Here is a 21,231-nt window from a genome sequence, read left to right as displayed (position 1 = left end):
GTGGTCAGTCTGTCTGCACTTCATCTGGTTGGCTCCCTGGCCTGGGAGGGGCTTGGTGAGCTCCTCCTATCCTAACGGGTGCCCCGCCTTGTTTCGTGCTTTAGAGAGCAGCCCTGGTCTTGTCTGGCAGCGCCCCCCTTTGGCCACAGCTGGTTCTGTTCACAACAGAGAGGCCTTTGATTGTGTGATTGCATATGGGTGGATGCATGGATGGCATTTCTAGGACTTTAGTGCGCGATTTTGTATGATGGAAAGATTCCTTCAACTCAATTATTTGTGTTCCGGTAACAAAGCAGAGCCCAGAGACCCCTGGTCCGAGTCACACGTCTCCTTTGGTGTCCCGTGTGTGGCGGGTGGCGCTGCGTTCGGCCGCTACTCCTCCCCTGTCCTGTCTTGTCCTCTGCGCGCTTTGTCCCCTCGTCGCTCTGCTGACTCACGCATAACCGATGACCACCGCCGACTTCCAATGCGATCTGCCTCCACACCCCCCCTCCCCGTCCCCCCGTTAATATGGATGCTACTTTCCGTGACCTTTTGTCTCAGACAAATGAAATCGCCGGCCGCGGAGGTCGGAACGGTGTGAGCTCTCTCGTCGGGTCCGCGCCCACGTTACAAATGACTCGTGCGTGCGGCGATCACTCAGCGGAGCCTCCCAGGTGTCGGGGCCGGAGGGATGATGGATCGGCGGAGCTGCGACCCCCGCCGCCTGCGCTTCGGGGATTTGTGTGTCAGAGCCGCGGGAGCGGCGGCAGTAAATCTGAGCGCAGTTACGCTTTTAATGAAGCTCGCACAACTGCATGTTTAATAAATAGAAATTGTCTCATGAGCCATTATGGAGTTTTTCATAACCGTATTTTACAAATCTTTATGGTCTTTGCTTCATTGAGCTTTTTCTTTTTTTTTCCTCTGAAGAATGCGATTTTCTGCTCTGGAGATTCTTGAAGTTTGATTTACGGCCTGACTTGAGCCTCCGTGTCAGACGGGCTATTAAACTGATGCGGCGCGCGGGCACATACTACGGAGAAGAGGAGGAGGAGCGCGCGCGAGCGACCTGCCCAGGCGTGTCACCGCGGCAAAAGTGACCGTGACGTCATCACGGGTACAGAGGGCAGGCACACTGATGTCATCACGGGTACAGAGGGCTAACACATTGGTACGTGCAACATGCAACAGCATGCATAGAGAGGAAGGGCACTATATAATGAACAGACAGAATAACAGAGAGAGATAGGAAAGGCACCATATAACAGGTGGCAGTAGCACGAGTCATATTGTCACCTCTACAGAGTACAGTAAAACTCTGACTTGCAGGTCTGCGCAATGCAGATTGATAGGAAAGCGGCATATAGAGTTGATATGTTATCTGTTTTAAAGAGCCTTTCCTAACAGCCTATTATATAGCGACTTTCCTATCTTTTTACTACATAACGCCTTTCCCGTTATTCTGTTTGCTATGTAGCGCCTTATCTCGCTGTCTGTTCAAGAGTGAGCTTCTTATCTGCCTTTATGAGTTGGGTGTGTGTGAGTAAGGAAGACATTACTGTATTCTAATAATGTGACAATACCTCTTTGAAAGTGTCATTTCTATTATCTATCATGTAGTGACTTCCTTATCTTTCGACTACATTTCCTAACATTCAGGTGATGATACAACAACTATTATGTATAGTGCCTTTCCTGTCTATCTGTATTGGTCAGACATGTAAGACAGAACTTCACTTTACTCTTTATAGGTGACATTGTGACTACTACCACTAGCACTGCTGCTAGCCTATATAGTGCTTTTCCTATGTTTCTGTTATATAGTGCCTTTCCTATCTAGTTTTTGATCACAAGGAAGATTTTCTTTACTCTGTAAAGGCGATGCTACAACAACTACTACTATTACAGCTACTAATATGACTACTATGATCTATAATATAGTGCCTTTCGTACCTCGCTGTCGAATAGCAGTAGTAGTAGGAGCAGCTGTTGTTGGTCTCATTGTAACATCACCTCTGCAGGGTTCAGGACAATTCCTACATACATGTCCGACCAACTCAGATACTGTGCACGGGAAAGGCACTATATACAGTAATAGATATACAGGTAGATACAATATGCAGTTTATACTGTACAGGAGACAGCATTACATATATGACAGATAGATAAAAAAAAATAGAAATGGTGCTAAATAATAGAAATAAGTAGTAGTAGTAGTATAGTTACCTGTATAGAGTACAGTGGGATTCTTACTTGCATGTCGGAGCAACACACTGCCAATAGGAAAGACACCACATAACAGAAAGATAGGATACATACAGTAGATAGATAGAAAAATGAAAGGCACTATATAATATATAGTTAGATAGATGAAAGATGCTATATAATAGATAGATACAACAGATAGATATGAAAGGCACCATGAGATGGATAGATAGAGTGAAAGGCACTATATAATGGATGGATGGATAGATAGAGTGAAAGGCACTATATAATAGATAGATAGACAGGGAATGCAGAATATATCAGCTATGTAGACAGATGGGTGTAAAAAGGCACTATATAATAGACAGTCATAGTAACCATAGCTGCAGCACACACACACTGCGAGAAGACGGTGACATCCATGAAAATTCACGTGAAGTATTTCCAGCAATGGCAGGAAGAATTTAAGACAAAAAAATAAATACATTTTAGCAATTCAAGACCCCCAGAGACGCGTCCCTCAGATAAGAGGGGACACAGCACAGAAACTGACCATCGCAGCCTTATGACAAGAACCCTCAGCTTGTACTGGTGGGCCTAAAATCAAATGAAGGCTGACTGAGCGGGAGAGGGGTCCACAGGTTTCTGCTGCTGTCTCACAACCTTCAGGCCTGGGGTTCATCTCCAGCCTTGTCTCTCTGGAGTTGCCGTGTTCTCTTTGTGCCCACCGGTGTACTTCAAGTCTTTCTCCTCCCCTCCAAAACTGTAAGACCACCAGTGGAGTGAGCGAGTGTGCCTTACAATGACCCACCACCCCTTCTCAAGTTGGTCCTGCCTGTGATCTTAGAGTTGGCAAACAGGACCAGAAGTCAGCTAAGTGAATATTTACTTGAGAGGCATGACTAGAGTTGAGGGTCCCAGCAGGGGGCTTATCACGTATTTCAAAGGAGTAGTGAAGACTTGCTCGAGTCATGTAGTAGCACTGCAAGGGTTAACAGCACAGCTGGATGACCGCCGGTCAGATGACACCCACTTCCTGTTGTCGTCTGGTTTTTGTCTTCAGCAGGGTGGAAGGGGAGGAGCCTGGCGTGAGTGGGCGGGGCCTCACAGTGTGCTGTTGTCTTTATTGTAGATGGTGGGACGCCTGCCTGCTCCAGTCCCCTTTCTGCTCGATGCTCTAGTGTTTGTCATAAAGCTTGTCCTTCATTGGCCACTTCAGTCGAATTTACTTCCCCTGAACAGAACACGCAGTTCATTAGAGATGGCTACCGATTCATTTCGGCACCCTTGACTAGTGATGGTGAGCTTGGTACCTTCATTAATGTAATTTCTAGAAAAAGAGAAACCAAGAGCATCACCGGCGTGTGACTTCCTACTCCTGTTTTGATTCCATGGCGCTCCTCACAATAATCTCATTACGCCCTTTCAATTCAGCCAGATGAGTCCGGAGGAAAATGCAGCTTAGTGCACCCACTTCCTGACATTAGCCCCCCGGCGACTCCATCGTGAACACAACGTGAAATGATCAGACCGCCAGTTTGTTCTCCGCAGGCCTGATAAACATCAAACACTGAATTGCGGGGATAATAAGAATGGCCTGTAACAAGACGGAGAGCGACACCATCATGGGCATGTGTGCCCCCCCAAGAGTGGGACTGGCATATCACCCATCTGGGGAGACGCCACTTAGCTGGGGGTTGACATAAGAGTACATAAAGGAAGGGAGAATGAAAGAAAGACTGGTCAAGAGAGAGAAAGCTAATCTCATCTGAAACAAATCACAGAGAAGCTCGAAATGACAGAACAGATGTGAAAGGCGCTATATATTAGCTAGGGAGACAGGAAAAAAGGCACTATATAATGGTTCAAAAGATCACAACAGGCAGAAAAGCAGAGATGGACAGGTGGGAAAGGCACTATATAACACATGGAAAGAGAGACGCGAAAGGGACTCTATGTGACAAATGGAAAAATCATAGATACATAATAGATAGAGACATGAAAGGCACTATATGATAGATAAAAAGATAGACAGATACTGTATGAAAGGTGCTATATCATTGATAGAGAGATAAATAATAATAATAATATACAGTATTTTATTTTTATAGGAAAGGCACTATATAATAAATGGCTAGATGCAAAAGGCACGACATCATGGACAGAGAGATAATAACAACAATAATAATAAATAATAATAATAGACAGAATAATAATAATAATAATAATAATAATAATAATAATGCATTTTATTTAAATAGGAAAGGCGGTATATAATAGATAGATTAGATTGTGAAAGGCACTTTATCATAAGAGAGAAATAATAATAATACATTTAACTTATATAGGCAAGACACTATACAATAGGTAGATATAAAAGGTACTATTTGATAGATAGATAAATAGATGCTAATTTTAGTATAGTTGGCAGGCTCACAAAATTACATTGATAGATGTAAAAGACACTGTAAAATATATAGATAGATATTAAAGACGCTATACAATAGAGATAGATATTATATATACTGGTGTGAAAGGACCCTAATAATACACAGAAATGCAGATATGAAAGGTGCTATGTAATAGAGACATATGAAAGACGCTATATAGGTATCAATGCACTGCTTGATGGTTACTCAGATATAAAAGGCGCAGTATGATACATAGAATTACAGATTTGAGAAGTATCAAAGGCACTATATGATGGTTAAGCAGATTTGGCAAGCACTATATGATAGATTCATTGATAGGAAAGGCGCTATATGATTCAGGGAATGATAGACATCAGAAGTGCTTTGTAATCGATTGACTTTTTTAATCCAGAAATATCCTAGATGGAGGGGTATGTAAGGCTGGAGACTGGCATGGATATGCAGTATAAAGTAAAGACTTTGATAGCTGGATGGAGAGAAAGGAACAACATCAAAACAAAGACTGACAGAGACAGAGGATTGGAGGACATGAAAGGCACTATATATGTAAATGGAATTCATTAATGAGATGTGCTTTAGAAAAGAAAGCAAAAGTAAAACAGCACCCAGTACTGAGGTTGATACAAATGATGATGTGGCAGGTCGACATTAAAGGCATCGGGTTGAAGTAGGAGTTCAGCACGGTGAGGTGGTGCAGTGCTTAGCGTCGCTGCCACATACATCCAGCATTCCGGGTTCAAATTCCGAGCCCACGTCTGTCACTTGCATGCCCTCCCTTTGTCTTAAGTGCCATGAGCATGGGAAAGGTGCTGTATAAATAAAGTGTGTTATTATTATTCTTATTACTGGTGCCCTGACTTTCCTCCCCTGTGCCCATGTGTTTGGCTCCTGCTGCTGCCTCGTGCCCAGTGCTGCCAGCGTAAGCTTTGCCCCCTCAGCACCGAAGTGAATGTGTGACATTCTGCTACTCTGTGGGCTGGTCAGATCCAAAAGGCACTCTATGAGACAGAGGGTGACGGACCCCATGAGAGACCCTCTCCTTCCGTGTGTTTTGTTTTTTTTTTCTTTTTCACGTTTTCTTTGCTCTCTCTCTCTCTCTCTTCCTTGATATTTCTTTTTATTATCATATCCGGCCCCCTAGTTTCACATTTGTGCTGCTTTAAGGGGGCTGCCGGGGGGTTGTGGTGTTTTATTTCACTTTGTTGGTAATTCAGTCCCCGCTGGCGCGGCAGTACATTTATCTTTTTATTATTATATGTCGCTCAAATGAGATTCTTCATTGTAATTTCATAATTGAATTCCGTAAGTGAAACGGACGACATGAAAATGGCAGAGCGAGGCGGAGGGCTGATTGGATTATTCCACTCTTGTGTATCTCTTATTAGCGTGTTCTTCATTTATTGCCTTTTGAAAAAAAAAATAAACAAGGGCAGTGCTTCCCTCTTCTCAGACGTCCGAGTGTGGGCCACAGGAAGACGCTTTGCCCGAGCCGGCAGGCCCCCGGACTCATTAATCCATGCCGCAGTTTACTGACTTCATTTTTTCGCATTGCCCTGCCCTTCTTAATTGAATTGGAGCGGCTGAGTCAGCGCGGCTGTGATCTGATCTCCTCAGGACGGCCACCCAGAAAGTCACCCCACGTTAGGAGAGACTCAGACCGTGATGGGCCGGACGGGGACTAAAATGACCACATGGAGGAGGGGGGCTGAGGGGGGCACAGACAGGCAGACAACAAAACCAGTCAGGCTAAGTAGCCAATAACTTAACACCCCTAAAAAATTAGGAGGCCTGTGACGATGAGGCCACACGTTGGGCCATGTGACCCAGAAGGGACAATCAAGCCACAAAGATGGCACTGCAGCACTCCTTAGGGTTACGCTTACCCGCTGGAAAAGAAACAACGAGCCAAAAATTTTAATGTTAACTCATTTCAGAAACTTCTAAATACCCAAAATGTCACCACAAATACAGGAGGAGGGACAAGGCGAGTATCCACTGCTTTGTGTGACGTGTCTCGAAATGGTCACCAGTCATCACAGCTGGGACAGCAGACGCGTGTTTCTCAGCGCACCGTTTATTTTGACAGGGCAGAAGGTCACTCAACGCCTGATCCCTTGGGTGATTGTATAGGTGACCACAGCACAAGGGGGGCAAAACAAAGTCAACCTAACCCTACACCTCAAGAACTTAAGAGCACAAGAAACGTGACAAATGGCAGGAGACCCTTCAGTCCATCAGGGCCGTCTGTTTAGCTCATAGCTCAGCATATCTCCTCCAGATTCTTCTTAAATGTTCTTCAGGTTTCTGCTTCAACTCCATGTCTCAGTAGTTTGTTCTTTGTGTAAAGAAGAGCTTCCTGGCTTCAGTTTTATATGCAATTCCCCTTCATCTCCACCAGGTGTCCTCGAGTATGCAGTTCACCCTTAAGCCGAAAGAGTGTTGTGGGACCTTCTTAGAGGATTATGTAGACCTGGGTGAGGTCCCCACATGGTCTCATCTTCTGGAGACAACTTCTTTGTCTTTGCCGTCTTCTTCTTTTTCTTCTTTGACTTCATCTTCTTCTTTGTTTTTGTCGTCTTCTTCATCTTCTTTTTCTTCTTTTTCATCTTTCTTTTTGTCTTCTTCTTCTTCTTTGTCTTTATCTTCATCATCTTTGTCTTAATCGTCTTCTTTGTCTTAATCTTCTTCTTCTTTGTCTTTATCTTCATCGTCTTTGTCTTAATCTTCTTCTTTGTCTTCGTCTTTATCATAATCTTTGTCTTAATCTTCTTCTTTGTCTTCATCTTCTTCTTTGTCTTTGTCTTCATCTTTATCTTCTTCAACTTTGTCTTCATCTTCTTTGTCTCCTCCTCTTCCTCTTCCATGTTCAGTTTCTGTGGCTGTGTTGATATCCTGTGGCTGCTCCCATGTAGGGGTCACCAGAGCAGATCGTCCATTTCCGTCTCTCCCTGTATTTTAAATCATTTTCTGCCTTCATGTCATCTCTCACCCCATCCATGAACCTCCTGTCTGGCCTTCCTCTTTTCCTTTTGCCTCCACATTCTTTTCCCGATGCCCCCGTTGTCTCCCCTCTGCACGTGCCCACACCGTCTCCATCTCGCCCCTCTCACTTGGTCACCAAGCTGCTGTAGACCTGCGTTGCCCCTCTCATATACTCCTTCCTCATCCTGTCTATCCTCATTACTCTGAGTGGTAATCCTCACATCTTCAGCTGCACCACTTCCTGCCCTGGTCTCCTGTCTTTTCGTCAGTTCCTAATCCAGTCACGTGGGTCTCACTACCGTTTTATAGACCCTTGCAGGTTCTCGTCTGTCACAAATCACTCCTGGCACTCTTCTCTGCCCAGTCCACCCTGCCTGCACCCTCTTCTTCACCTCTCTGCTGTGCTCTCCGTTGCTTTGGACTGTTGGACCCCAAGTATTGAAATCCATCGACCTTCACCCGCTCTGCTCCTTTCCACCCCCTTCCCTCTCATTCACGTCCATCTTTACTCCGACTGACTCTCATTCCCCTCGATTCATCCTTCACCTCTCCAGGTTCACCTGTGCCTGCTGACTCCTCTCACCACAGACCCCAATGTCATCGGAGCCTCCTGTCTGGCGTCACCTGTCCTCCTGTCCGTCACCCTCACAGGCAGTTCAGGGCTCAGCAGGTTTACTTCTCTGTGTGTCCCATGATGCTCTTGTTTGCTGTCCTCTGCACAGCTTCAGGTTCTGCTCTGTCTTCCTGTGCTCATCCTGTCCCCTGAGGGGCTCACAAACCTTCACTTGCCCCCAACAGCCCCCTTTAGTTTACCGTCTTGGACATCCTGAGCTTATAAACCTAACGCACCTCATTGGCCAAAGGGCGTCACCCCCAGAGGTAGTCGAAGCCCCCCAGTCACACCAGTAAATGCTGTCCAGTTGTTCTACACTTTGTGGTGACAGTTCTGGTCAGCAAGAACTTACAGGGCAGAGTCCCTAAAATTTTGCACTTTACGATGTCCCACCCGGGGTCTTCAACATTCCACATTTAGACCACCGGAAGAGCTGGGATGGGAGCAGGACAGTCGGTCACACTGAGCTCGGCTCTGCTATTCACCAAATTAACATTTTCTTTTTCAGTGGTGACATTTTTATTAACCTTTTAAATACAAAAGTGGATCAAATGATATCCCTGTTGAGAGTGACGATGAGGCTCGATTTGTCCGAGAGGAGAAATTCACAGTTTGCAGAAACTCAAGAAACGAAAAATATGTGAGGGAGAATCAAAAGGGAAAGGCGCTATATACATGCAGCCAGTCAGTCAGTCAGCCATTGTCCAACCTGCTACATCCTAACTACCGGGTCACGGGGTCTGCTGGAGCCAACATAGGGGTGCAAGTCAGGAAACAAACCCCGGGCAGGGTGCCAACCCACTGCAGGGCACACACACACCGAGCACACACTAAGGACGATTTAGGATCGCCAATCCACCTGACCTGCATGTCTTTGGAGTGTGAGAGGAAAGCCACGCAGACACGGGGAGAACATGGAAACTCCACGCAGGGAGGACCCGGGAAGTGAACCCAGACGGGTCTCCTAAATGAAATTCAGCAGCTCTACCCACTGTGCCACCGTGCTGCCCCATATACATGCAATTTATCCTTATTATTATTATTATGACCCTCTGATGGCAGTGAGCACCATCTTGTCACTTCTCCTCTGGGTCTCCGTGCCCTCCATCTTTCATTCCCTGAACTTCTTCCTGCCCCCAAGAATCTCCTCAGCAGCTCCTCAAACTCCACGCCTTCAGCTCCTCATCAGTTGTGAACCGCGAGTCCCCCTACTGACGCTCTACTCGGTTCTCCTTCTTCTTCTTTTTCTGATCATTGACTTTCCGGATTCTTCTGACGTCCTTTGTATTTTGTATTGTAACTTTGTTTGCTCTAATGAAAGTGTCCTTTTGTGCTTTTTAGAGCTTTTGTGCTTCAGTAGCATAAATATTTTAATTTTAAATATTCTTCAATTTCTTTCTCATTACTCATTGAGGGGATTGAGGTATCCTAGAAACCTTAGTGGCATCTAAACTGATGGTATTAGAAGGGGAAATGGAGGTGAGATGCCTGGACCTCCCTTGACTGGTGTCCTTGGTCAGGTGTGGGCGGATTCATCACCAGTTGAGAGTTGGCCTGGTCTGGTTATTTTCCCTCAGCATTTATTTTTCCACTGGTTTGCCCCCAGGTTCCAATTCCTTCTCCTCCTCTCAGGATGTCTTGGATGGAGTGGTCAGTTGCTCAGCAGGCTGAGGGTCACAAACTTATTGAAACACAAAGTCAGAGATCCCGTGAGAGAGAAGGGTGGGACCCATCAAGTGACAGATGGATGGTGGTGAACGCAGAGGACGTGATGGGGGGCTATGCTTCAAATTCCAATATAGACAAAGCCTGGCATGGCAGTCATGTTGCCGTGTCGATTATTGAATTTGGTGTTGCAACATTTGTGTTTACACCCTGTAGCCGTCGGAATGGAAGGTGAGATTGAGCACAGGGAAGAAACGCAAAGTGCCGAAAGTCCAAAAGTTCCATCCATCCATTCATTTTCCAACCTGCTGAATCCTAACACAGGGTCACGGGGGTCTGCTGGAGCCAAACCCAGCCAACACAGGGCAAGGCAGGAACCAATCCCGTGCAGGGTGCCAACCCACAAACACACCCACACACCAAGGACACAATTGGGCCATATTTGGAATCGCCAATACACCTAACTGCATGTCTTTGGACTGTGGGAGGAAAGAGCACCGGAGGAACACGGCAGAACATGGAAACTCCACGCAGGGAGGACCCGGGAAGCGAACCCAGATGGGTCTCCTTACTGCGAGGCAGCAGCGCTACCCACTGCGCCACCGTGCCACCCGTCCAAAAGTTCATTTTAGAAATATTTTGTGAAAATTCAAAGCAAATAATCCACACTAGAATAAAGAAAAATAAAGTTGTTACACATGTAGAATAAAATGCAAAAAAGGAAAAATGTATCTTCTCTAAACTTCGCTTTTCTTGAGAAACTTTAGTTATTTCTGTAATTAAAAGTCCGTAACTTCTTCTTCTTCTGTGCGCTTTTGTCTTACGTGTCACTTCACACACTCAAAAGGCACAAAAGGCCCAGTTTAAAACCGTGTGCCCTCTACACCTGGCAAGGCTGGGCACCAACTGAGAATGAGGTTTAGTCAGAGGAGTTAGAAATGGCAGGGATAGACTGGCACAGTCCAGCTGATGGGGGTTACAGGAACCTCCAGTAGAGATCATTTAGTAAAACATTTATGATTCTTATGTAACTAGGGAGTGGCTCTTACACACCTGTTTAAGGATTATTATGATGATGATGATTATTATTATTATTATTATTATTATTATGTTGGACTATTACATTACCTAAGGCTATTTCTTACTTTGTACCTGGCACTGCCAAGATAGAATTTGGAAGCCAAGATGGCAATGAACAGAATGGCTTAAATTGAATAATTGTTTAGAGAAAATTGTATTATTATTATTATTATTATTATTATTATTATTTATAATAACAACAACAACAATAATAATAATATAATATTTTTATAATTCATGTGGTGGACTGTTGCTTTATCTAAGGGTGTTTTTTGTTTTGTGTCCAGTACCAGTAGGATAAACTCTGAGTCCCACATCACCCTGAAATGGATTTATAAGATTTGAAAAGAGAATATTATTATTATTATTATTATTGATAGAATTTTTTGCCTCCCCAATATTTATGACAAGTTGGTACCCATAATGCACTCTGTTTTTCTGGATCAGCTAGATCTCCCTTCCACATATTTCTGAGTCAATTGTGAGACAATACAATGTGTCACAGTTTGAAGGACCGACGATTCAGTCAAGACGTCGTATAAACTTGAAACAGTCGAGAGGCTACACACCCATACAAACCTGTGTGACCATCTATAACAAATCAAAGAAAGATGAGCCCCTGCCCATGATCTCCAGGGGTCTCCTACATCACCACACAGCACTGAGGCAGCATCAAGAAGGTGCAGAACTGCTTAAGAGTCACAGGCGGACCACCGAGCCTCACAGTGGCCACGAGCAGCCGCTCGGTACACACCAACAAAATGTGACTACCGGCAGGAGGCTTTGGAACTTGAGGGACCTGTCAAGTTCATGTGTGTGTGAGTGTGTCTGTGTGTGTGTGTGAGTGTGTCAGTGTTGGTGTAGTTCATGTGTGTGTGCTAGTGTGTCCGGGTGTGTGTGTGTGTGTCTGGGTGTGTTGTGTGTGTGTGTGTGTGTGTGTTGTGTGTGTGTGTGTGTGTGTGAGTGTGTCTGGGTGTGTGTGTGTGTGTGTTAGTGTGTCTGAGTGTGTGTTTGTGTGTGTTTGTTCATCTTGAACTCCACAAAGTAGCTTTGATGATGGACGACCGGATGAACGACTTCACGGAGGCCGAGTGCTCACATCTCATAAGCCGATTCACAGTTTCAAGTTGAATTCCTCCTCTGAGAAGCCACCCTGCCTGCTGTCGTGTTTGGTGATGTCCACCTTAAGAAAAGGACCCGTGAGTTGTAGTGAAGACAGTGAACATAAGACATTAAGAAGGCTAGTGGGGCTTTAAGTTATAATGTATTTAAATAATGGAGTAGTGAGACCTCATGTGGAGTATGCTGTTCAAATTTGGACTCCAAATTACAATAAAGACACATCAGTGTGGGAGAACGTCCATAGGAGAAGAAGTAAGCTGATTTCACACCATGGAGTGTGATTAGTGAGAAAGTCATTAGGGTGTGAGGCCATACGGAGCCCTGCTGTGTAGAGTGCAAGTGAAGGAAGATTACAATTCAGCCGTGTAACACACTAGTGAGGCCTCATTTGGAGTACAGGGTCACCATTTTACAAAAAAAGACAAAGCAGTGCAAGAGAAAGTCCGGAGGAGGGCTGGTAAGCTGATTCAGCACCATGGAGAGCAACCAGTTGAAACGCCATAATGAAGGCTAATCGCACGTTACGTTATATTGCTGTCCATTTCCAAATTGTTCCATTGTGCATAATGGGAAGAACTGGCAACTTGTCCAGGGGTTTTATTGGGACTTTTGCATATCATTACCTGCCGAGCTTAGAAATATCAAATCATATTCATCCTTCAAATGTAAACTTAAAACGCATCTGTGTAAAATGGCTTTTTCTTTATGATTACAGTGGTTATGTTTGGTTTGAATTTTTATATTTTCTGATATTTTTAGTTGTTTATAATTGTGTCTTTTATTTATTTATTGTTTGTTCGGTGTCCTTGAGTTTTCAGAAAGGCACCTTGTATAAATAAAATATATTAATATTATTATATCATTAGTGGGAAAGATGCCATTTCTACTAGGAACTGGATGGATGGATAATCAGAAGGATGGACACTTTTTTTACCTTCCGCATAGATAACTTTTGAAACATCAGGGCAATTTTGATGAGCACAGGCCATTCAGGCCGACCAGCTAAATCCACTTTTGAAGGTCTCCGATATCCTGCTGTCCACCATACTACTTTGCTCATTTATTCCATGTGTCTGTGGTTCTTCATGTGAAGAACGTTTCTCACAATTGTATGAAGTTGACGCCACATGATCGTTTTTCCCTGACGTACAGCTGCTCTCATTCAAAACTACAATCTTTTTTTTTTTTTTAATTAAATTTAGCTTCTTGATTTCCATAATTAGATGTGTGATGCCTTCCTTCAAACTGTCCTTCTGTATGATGAAAAACATTTCAATCAGCCGAGGCCGAGTCGGCGAGCATCTGGCAGCGAGCGTTGTTTAGTTGAGAAATAATTTGTTCAGCCTGAGGCGTCCATAAATTGTCAGTGTCAAATTTTCAAACACAAAGAGATTCGCCCAAAGTGGTCCGTGTCTGTGTGGGAGGCATTGACCCTCAATATTGGACGGCTTATAAAAATAAACTAAGAGTCACGGCGGACTGTCTACATCCAGACAGCGGAAAGAAGTGATTAAGAGGGATAATAAGATATGAAGTTATATAGCACCCTGATGCGTGGAGTACAAGTGAGGGGAGATTAGAATTCAGCTGGCGTAACACCCTATTGAAGCCTCATTTGGAGTGCAGTGAGCAGTTTGGGTCTCCATGTTACAAAACGGCAAAGCAGTGCATTAAGAAGTCCAGAGGAGAGCAAATTCAGCACCAAGGAGAGCAACCAGTGAGCAGGCAATTCAGAAGGTTAACAGCATGTTAGGTTATATAGCGTCCTGCTGTGTAGAGGGCAAGTGAACGAAGATTGGAGTTCAGCCGTATAACACACAAGTGAAGCCTTATTTGGAGTACAGGTCACCGTATTACAAAAAAGACAAAGCAATGCAAGAGGAGAGCAAGTAAGCTGATTCAGTACCAAGGAGAGCAACCAGTGAGCAGGCCATTCAGAAAGAAAATAGTGTGTTAGGTTATATAGCGCCCTGGTATGAGGATTTGAATGCACAATGGGAGGTTCAACGGGTTAAACGTCCACCTTATGAAAAGGACCCATGAGTTGTAGTGAAGTGGTCATCATCCACATACAGATAGTGAACATAATATATTGAGAAGGCTAATAAGGCTTTAAGTTTTACTGTATATAAATAACACACTAGTGAGACCTCATCTGGAGTATGTTGTTCAAATTTGGACTCCATATTACAATAAAGACACATCAATGCAGGAGAAAGTCCAGAGGTGAAGAAGTAAACTGATTCCATAACATGGAGTACGGTTAGTGAGAAAGTCATTAAGAGAAAAAGAGAAAGGCATTAAGAAGGCTAGTAGGATGTTAGACCATATAGTGCCCTGCTGTGTAGAGCAGCTGTATATCACACTAGTGAGGCCTCATTTGGACTACCGGTCTCCATATTACAAAAAAGACAAAGCAGCACAAGAGAAAGTCCAGAGGAGAGCTGCTAAGCTGATTCAGTACCATGGAGAGCAACCAGTGACACAGCCATTAGGAAGGCTAATAGCATGTTAGGTTATATAGCGCCCTGATATGAGGATTGGAATACACAATGGGAGGCTCAACATACTAAATGTCCACTTTATACAACGGAGTCATGAATTGTAGCGAAGTGCTCATCACCCATATTCAGACAGTGAACATAAGACATTAAGAAGGCTAATAAGGCTTTAAGTTTTACTGTATATAAATAACACACTAGTGAGACCTCATCTGGAGTTTGAAGTTCAAATTTGGACTTCATTTTACAATCAAGACACATCAGTTCTAGAGAAAGTCCAAAGGAGAAGAAGTAAACCGATTCCACAACATGGAGTACGATTAGTGAGAAAGTCATTAAGAGAATTGGAGAAAGACATTAAGAAGGCTAGTAGGATGTTAAGCCATATGGTGCCCTGCTGTGTAGAATGCAAGTGAAGGAAGATTACCATTCAGCTGTATGTCACACTAGTGAAGCCTCATTTAGAGTACATGCCACCATATTAAAAATAAAAAAAAAGACAAAGCAGCACAAGGGAAAGTCCAGAGGAGAAGTAAACTGATTCCACAACATGGAGTACGTTAGTGAGAAAGTCATTAAGAGAAAACGAGAAAGGCATTAAGGCTAGTAGGATGTTAGACCATATAGTGCCCTGCTGTGTAGAGTGCAATTTGGGAGAAGATTAAAATTCAGCCGTATATAACACCTAGTGAAGCCTCGTTTAGAGTACGGGTCACCACATTACAAACTAGACAAAGCAGCACAAGAGAAAGTCCAGAGGAGAGCTGCTAAGCTGATTCAGTACCATGGAGAGCAACCAGTGTCACAGCCATTAGGAAGGCTAATAGCATGTTAGGTTATATAGCGCCCTGATATGAAGATTGGAATACACAATGGGAGGTTCAACATACTAAACGTCCACCTTATGAAAAGATCCCGTGAGTTGTAGCAAAGTGGTTAGCATCCAAATTCAGACAGTGAACATAAGACATTCAGAAGGCTAATAGGGCTTTAAGTTTTACTGTATATAAAAGAAGAGGGACTTTCAAAACTCGACTTGATGTTTTCTTGGAGGAAGCAAGTGGATAGGACTGGCGAGCTTTGTTGGGCTGAATGGCCTGTTCTCGTCTAGATTGTTCTAATTCTAATTCTAAGAAAGACCCAGGACACGCTGGGGGACTATGTCGCCTGGCTGGCCTGGGAACGCCTTGGGATTCTCCCGGCAGAGCTGGAAGAAGTGGTCGGGGAGAGGGAAGTCTGGGCCTCTCTGCTCAAGCTGCTGCCCCCGCGACCCGACCTCGAATAAGTGGAAGAGGATGGATGGATGGATGAATGGATGTACAGTCATGTGAAAACATTAGGACACCCTTTGAAAGCATGTGGTTTTTTGTAACATTTTTAATAAATGGTTATTTCATCTCCGTTTCAACAATACAGAGAGATTAAAGTAATCCAACTAAACAAAGAAAACTGAAGAAAAGTCTTTTCAAGATCTTCTGTAAATGTCATTCTACAAAAATGCCTATTCTAACTGAGGAAAAAGATAGGACACCCTTGCCCCTAATAGCGAGTGTTACCTCCTTTGGCTGAAATAACTGCAGTGAGACGGTTCTTGTAGCCATCTACCAGTCTTCGACATCGGTCTGAGGAAATTTTACCCCACTCCTCAATGCAGAACTTTTTCAGCTGTGAGATGTTTGAGGGGTTTCTTGCACGTACAGCCCTTTTCAAGTCACCCCACAGCATCTCAATGGGATTCAAATCTGGACTTTGACTTGGCCATTCCAGGACTCTCCATTTCTTCTTTTCAGCCAATCTTTGGTTGATTTACTAGTATGTTTTGGGTCATTGTCATGTTGCATGGTCCAGTTCCGCTTCAGCTTTAATTTTCTAACTGATGGTCTCACATGTTCTTCAAGCACCTTCTGATACACAGTAGAATTCATCGTGGATTCTATGATGGTGAGCTGACCAGGTCCTGCTGCAGCAAAGCAGCCCCAAACCATGACACTTCCACCTCCATGCTTCACAGTTGGTATGAGGTTCTTTTCTTGGAATGCTGTGTTTGGTTTACGCCAAACATGTCCTCTGCTGTTGTGTCCAAATAATTCAATTTTGGACTCATCTGTCCAAAGAACATTATTCCAGAAGTCCTGGTCTTTGTCAACTTTATCTCTGGCAAATGTCAGTCTGGCCTCGATGTTTCTCTTGGAAAGCAAAGGTTTCCTCCTTGCACACCTCCCATGCAAGTTAAACTTGTACAGTCTCTTTCTGATTGTAGAGGCATGTACTTCTACATCAACAGTAGCCAGAGCCTGCTGTAGTTCTCGAGATGACACTTTAGGGTTTTTGGAGACCTCTTTTAGCATCTTGCGGTCTGCTCTTGGGGTGAACTTGCTGGGGCGACCAGTCCTGGGCATGTTGGCAGTTGTTTTGAAAGCCCTCCACTTGTAGACTATCTTCCGGACAGTGGAATGGCTGATTTCAAAATCTTTTGAGATCTTTTTAAATCCCTTCCCAGACTCATAGGCTGCTACAATCTTTTTTCTGAAGTCCTCTGACAGCTCTTTTGTTCTCACCATGGTGCTCACTCTCACTTCAACAGTCAGGAGCACACCAAACTAAATGTCTGAGGTTTAAATAGGGCAAGCCTCATTCAACATGCAGAGTAACGATCTACTAATTATGTGCACCTGGTGTGATATACCTGTGTGAGATCTGAGCCAATTTAAGAGGGAATACATGTGAGGGTGTCCTATCTTTTCCTCAGTTAGAATAGGCATTTTTGTAGAATGACATTTACAGAAGATCTTGAAAAGACTTTTCTTCAGTTTTCTTTGTTTAGTTGGATTACTTTAATCTCTCTGTATTGTTGAAACGGAGATGAAATAACCATTTATTAAAAATGTTACAAAAAACCACATGCTTTCAAAGGGTGTCCTAATGTTTTCACATGACTGTATATAAATAACAAACCAGTGAGACCTCATCTGAAGTATGTTCAAATTTGGACTCCATATTACAATAAAGACACATCAGTTCTAGAGAAAGTCCAAAGGTGAAGAAGTAAACTGATTCCATAACATGGAGTACGGTTAGTGAGAAAGTCATTAAGAGAAAAAAAGAAAGGCATTAAGAAGGCTAGTAGGATGTTAGACCATATAGTGCCCTGCTGTGTAGAGTGCAAATGGGAGAAGATTAAAATTCAGCCATATATCACACCTAGTGAAGCCTCATTTGGAGTACCGGTCACCACATTACAAACTAGACAAAACAGTTCCATATTTAGGTCTCCATATTACAAAAAAGCAGTGCAAGAGAAAGTCTAGAGGAGAGCAAATAATCTGATTCAGGACCACCGAGAGCAACCAGTTGGCACGCCATTATGAAGGCTAATTGCACGTTAGGTTATATAGCTGTACATTTCCAAATTGTTCCATTGTGCATAATGAGAAGAACTGGCAACCTGTTGTCACTTTCACTGTCACCAAAGCAGGTGAAGGGGACTCACAAAAGGTGTGTTCTTCCTAACTGGACACACTGATATCCTTGAAGCCTCATTGATTTGGTGTTAGCCTGTCATGATCGGATGTTCTGTTCATTATTTTGAGCAGAGTATAGTAGTTCCACTCTGCAGCCCTTTGCTGTTAGTCATTCTAGAGGAGGACAACTGGACTGATTCAGAACCTTGGAGAGCAATCATTGAGAAAGTCATTAAGAGAAAACGAGGAAGCATTTTGGGTTATATGGCGCTCTGACGTGTGGCGTGCACGTCAGTTACAGTAGGTTGTTCCTAAGCTATCTACTGTAACTTAGATTACTGTATAAGTTTACAAGGAAGCCAAAACGGCGGCAGATAACATCTAGAGGAGCTCAGCTGGGCTGTTTCAGGACCATGGAGAGCAACTGAACTCCATCTCTATATACTGTATATGAAGTCCAATGTCTGTCTGTCCGCTTTTCATGAGAGAACTACTTCACAGATTTAGATCGGGTTGTTTTCGATAATTTTCTTGAACATTCCAGTTGAATTTGTGACTTATCTCGTCGTATCTTAGTTCAGTTGCTGCACCGATTTATTTACGTGAATCCAAGAGAGATGCTGCAGGCCAAAGGGAGGGGGAAGGTGGGACCTCCGAAGTGGGGAGCTGGGCGGGGCCCTCCTCACTCACTCACATGCCAGCCTCCGTTCGAGTCGCTCTACTTTGCGCCACATGTTGGAGCGCACCTCGTCTCCGCTTAGCTAGTGATACCTGTTTCTACAGTAGACATCACCATCTAGAGATTGTTAAGGAGTAATGTTTGATGTTTTTGGAGATCAGAGCTCCATGTGTTTTAGAGGGTAGCTGTTAATTGCCAGAGATATCACAGCAATGTGGAGGTTAAAATACAAAATAAATAAAGCCATTTAAACCATGGCAGAAAGTCATCCTTTTTAAAAACCCGGTGCTTTCTTCATTCTAACTGGTGCCCCCCCCTGCTTCTCTCACCTGGGCCCCACAACAGGAGAGTCGCCCTATCAGCAGGCACCTCTGTCTTCTAGTGGTCCGGTAGCCTTCCATCCCCCTGGCTTCATTCAGCTCCCGCTAGACCGAGACTTGGGGGGGCTCACACTCAGGCTCACTCTCCCAAGCCTCCCTGACTCGCACGGCCTTACGCGGCGAGCCAAAATATAATGAGAAAAAGATGGAGCTTTCTAAGATAATTAGTGATATTTTTGGAAGTAGTGACTAACTAAAAAATGAAAGGATGTCAGCAATTCCTCAGCTTTCAATTCAACAAGTTTTTGAGGAGATGGTGTATATATCTTCATATTTTGAGACAATTCCAGTGACACCAGTTACTAGGGCATAATAGACTGGCTTCCCCTCGCCCAAACACTGAGCTTAAAGTCACAAAAACTAGTCACTGATGTTAAGATAGTGTTTTTAGGCTAAAATTCATTTCAACAGACATTTTGACCCTATTTAGATGCCTAATCTTAATACATTGTATTTATCCGCTAATCTTAAAATGATAAGAACAGCCCTGATGTTAAGATCAGTAGAATGGGGCATCTTTGTAACCCTAAGGATTAGGGTACGGTACACCCCCAAAATTTGAGGGGATTACGTTCCTAGAGCACCCACAAATTGTGAAAAACCGTGAATTTTGGATGTGGTTAAAAAAATGCCCTATTATAATATGTAATATGCACCCAAAACACTTTCATTTCAAACTCAGCTTAATACATTACCTAAAATAAAAGAATGTAAAGGTAAACCCGTCTACTGTACAGTACTGCTCTGTTACGTCTCTCGCAGTGCTAGAATGTTAAATACCGATGTCACCGCTATATGTACTGGAATTCACGCAAGCGCGTTTTCATTACCAGAAGCCTTAGAAGGTGCAGCTCGTTTTGGTGGCATCTTGGGGCTTTAACCCTTAAACTGCCACATACTTGGGGGTTAATGCATCCCTGGACGGCAAAATAAATATTCATCATAATTAACAAAGAAAAAAGTGAAATTTTAATGGAACACATTTATTTTTTCATGCAAAGAGCATCACAATTACTGCAACACTGATCATGTTACACACTGCTAATGAACTGTAAAAGCTATAAAAACAAACTACTGGAACAATATGTAGAAAGTGCAACTGACGCCATCGATGAAATTCAGTAAATCACAGAGCCAACTGCGCTTGAACTGGCTGCACTCAAACACACAGAGGTAAACGCTGACGCTGTCAGGCTAGTCTGGTCCAGCGGCTCAATCCCAGGGACAGTGAGGCTGCAGGGTGTCACGCTTGGGTCACAGAATTGCACAGAAACACAGGAGATTGTAGAGTCAGGAACTTTATTCAAACTTGACAGGCAGACACGCGGTTCAGTCCCACCCTCCGGACATGACCCTCTATCTGGTGTTACGTGGGCGACCCCTTGGCCTGGTCCAGCCACCCGGGTCCCCAGCAATGAGCTGGATCGCCCTCGGGTAATCGTGTCACATGGCCGTAGTGCCGTAACTGACGCTCCCTCACAATGCAGGTCATGTGCCTCATTCGGGACTCCGTGAGCAACACAAAGTCACACCAGCAGGACCCTCTGAAGAGACATGTGAAGGAGTCCAGTCTTCATCTCAGGTCACTGGATAGCGTCCATGTCTCACAACCAGGCGTCACAAGGACTCTAAAGACTTGGACAACTTTTATTTATTTAATTAGGGATTTCTATATCTGATTTTAAAAATTGAGTAAGATTAAAATGAATGCTCAAATCTGTGTGCAAGTACATTCCCCTTCGGGGGGCATTCTCCACTAACCTAAGCCTAACCCTAGTGCCCCCACTGAGTGTCGGCCTCCTCCTGAGGGTCTCTCCTCCCATTCCAGTGAGCCTGCTCTCTCTCTCTCTCTCTCTCTCGCTCACTCACTCCCACCCACACCGGCTTTTCTCTCTTCTCTCCCACCTTCCTCTTCTCTCCACTAGCCTCCATTCTCTTTTCTTTGATCTCTCTTTTCTCTTTTTTTTTCTCTCTCTCTCTCTCCGCACTTGCATTTCTCCTCTTTATAATGGGGAGGTGGCACAGGTGTGACGATCAGCAGCTCCTGGCATCAATTATGGACATGGGTGATCCCACACCTGTGCACTACAGCACAGAAACACCTCGCCCGCATCGCGCCCGGGTACCAC

The 21,231-nt window shown here is 44.0% G+C and overlaps 1 protein-coding gene across 10 annotated transcripts in view; it reads left to right on the top strand.

The window, feature by feature from the left end:
• stxbp5l (syntaxin binding protein 5-like) overlaps positions 1-21,231 on the top strand; it is a 565,552-nt gene that overhangs the window by 129,074 nt on the left and 415,247 nt on the right. The window lies entirely within an intron of this gene.

This window comes from Polypterus senegalus, chromosome 2, assembly GCF_016835505.1.
Source record: "Polypterus senegalus isolate Bchr_013 chromosome 2, ASM1683550v1, whole genome shotgun sequence".
In the NCBI taxonomy this organism is placed as follows: domain Eukaryota; kingdom Metazoa; phylum Chordata; class Cladistia; order Polypteriformes; family Polypteridae; genus Polypterus; species Polypterus senegalus.
This window is presented reverse-complemented; position numbering and strand designations above follow the sequence as displayed.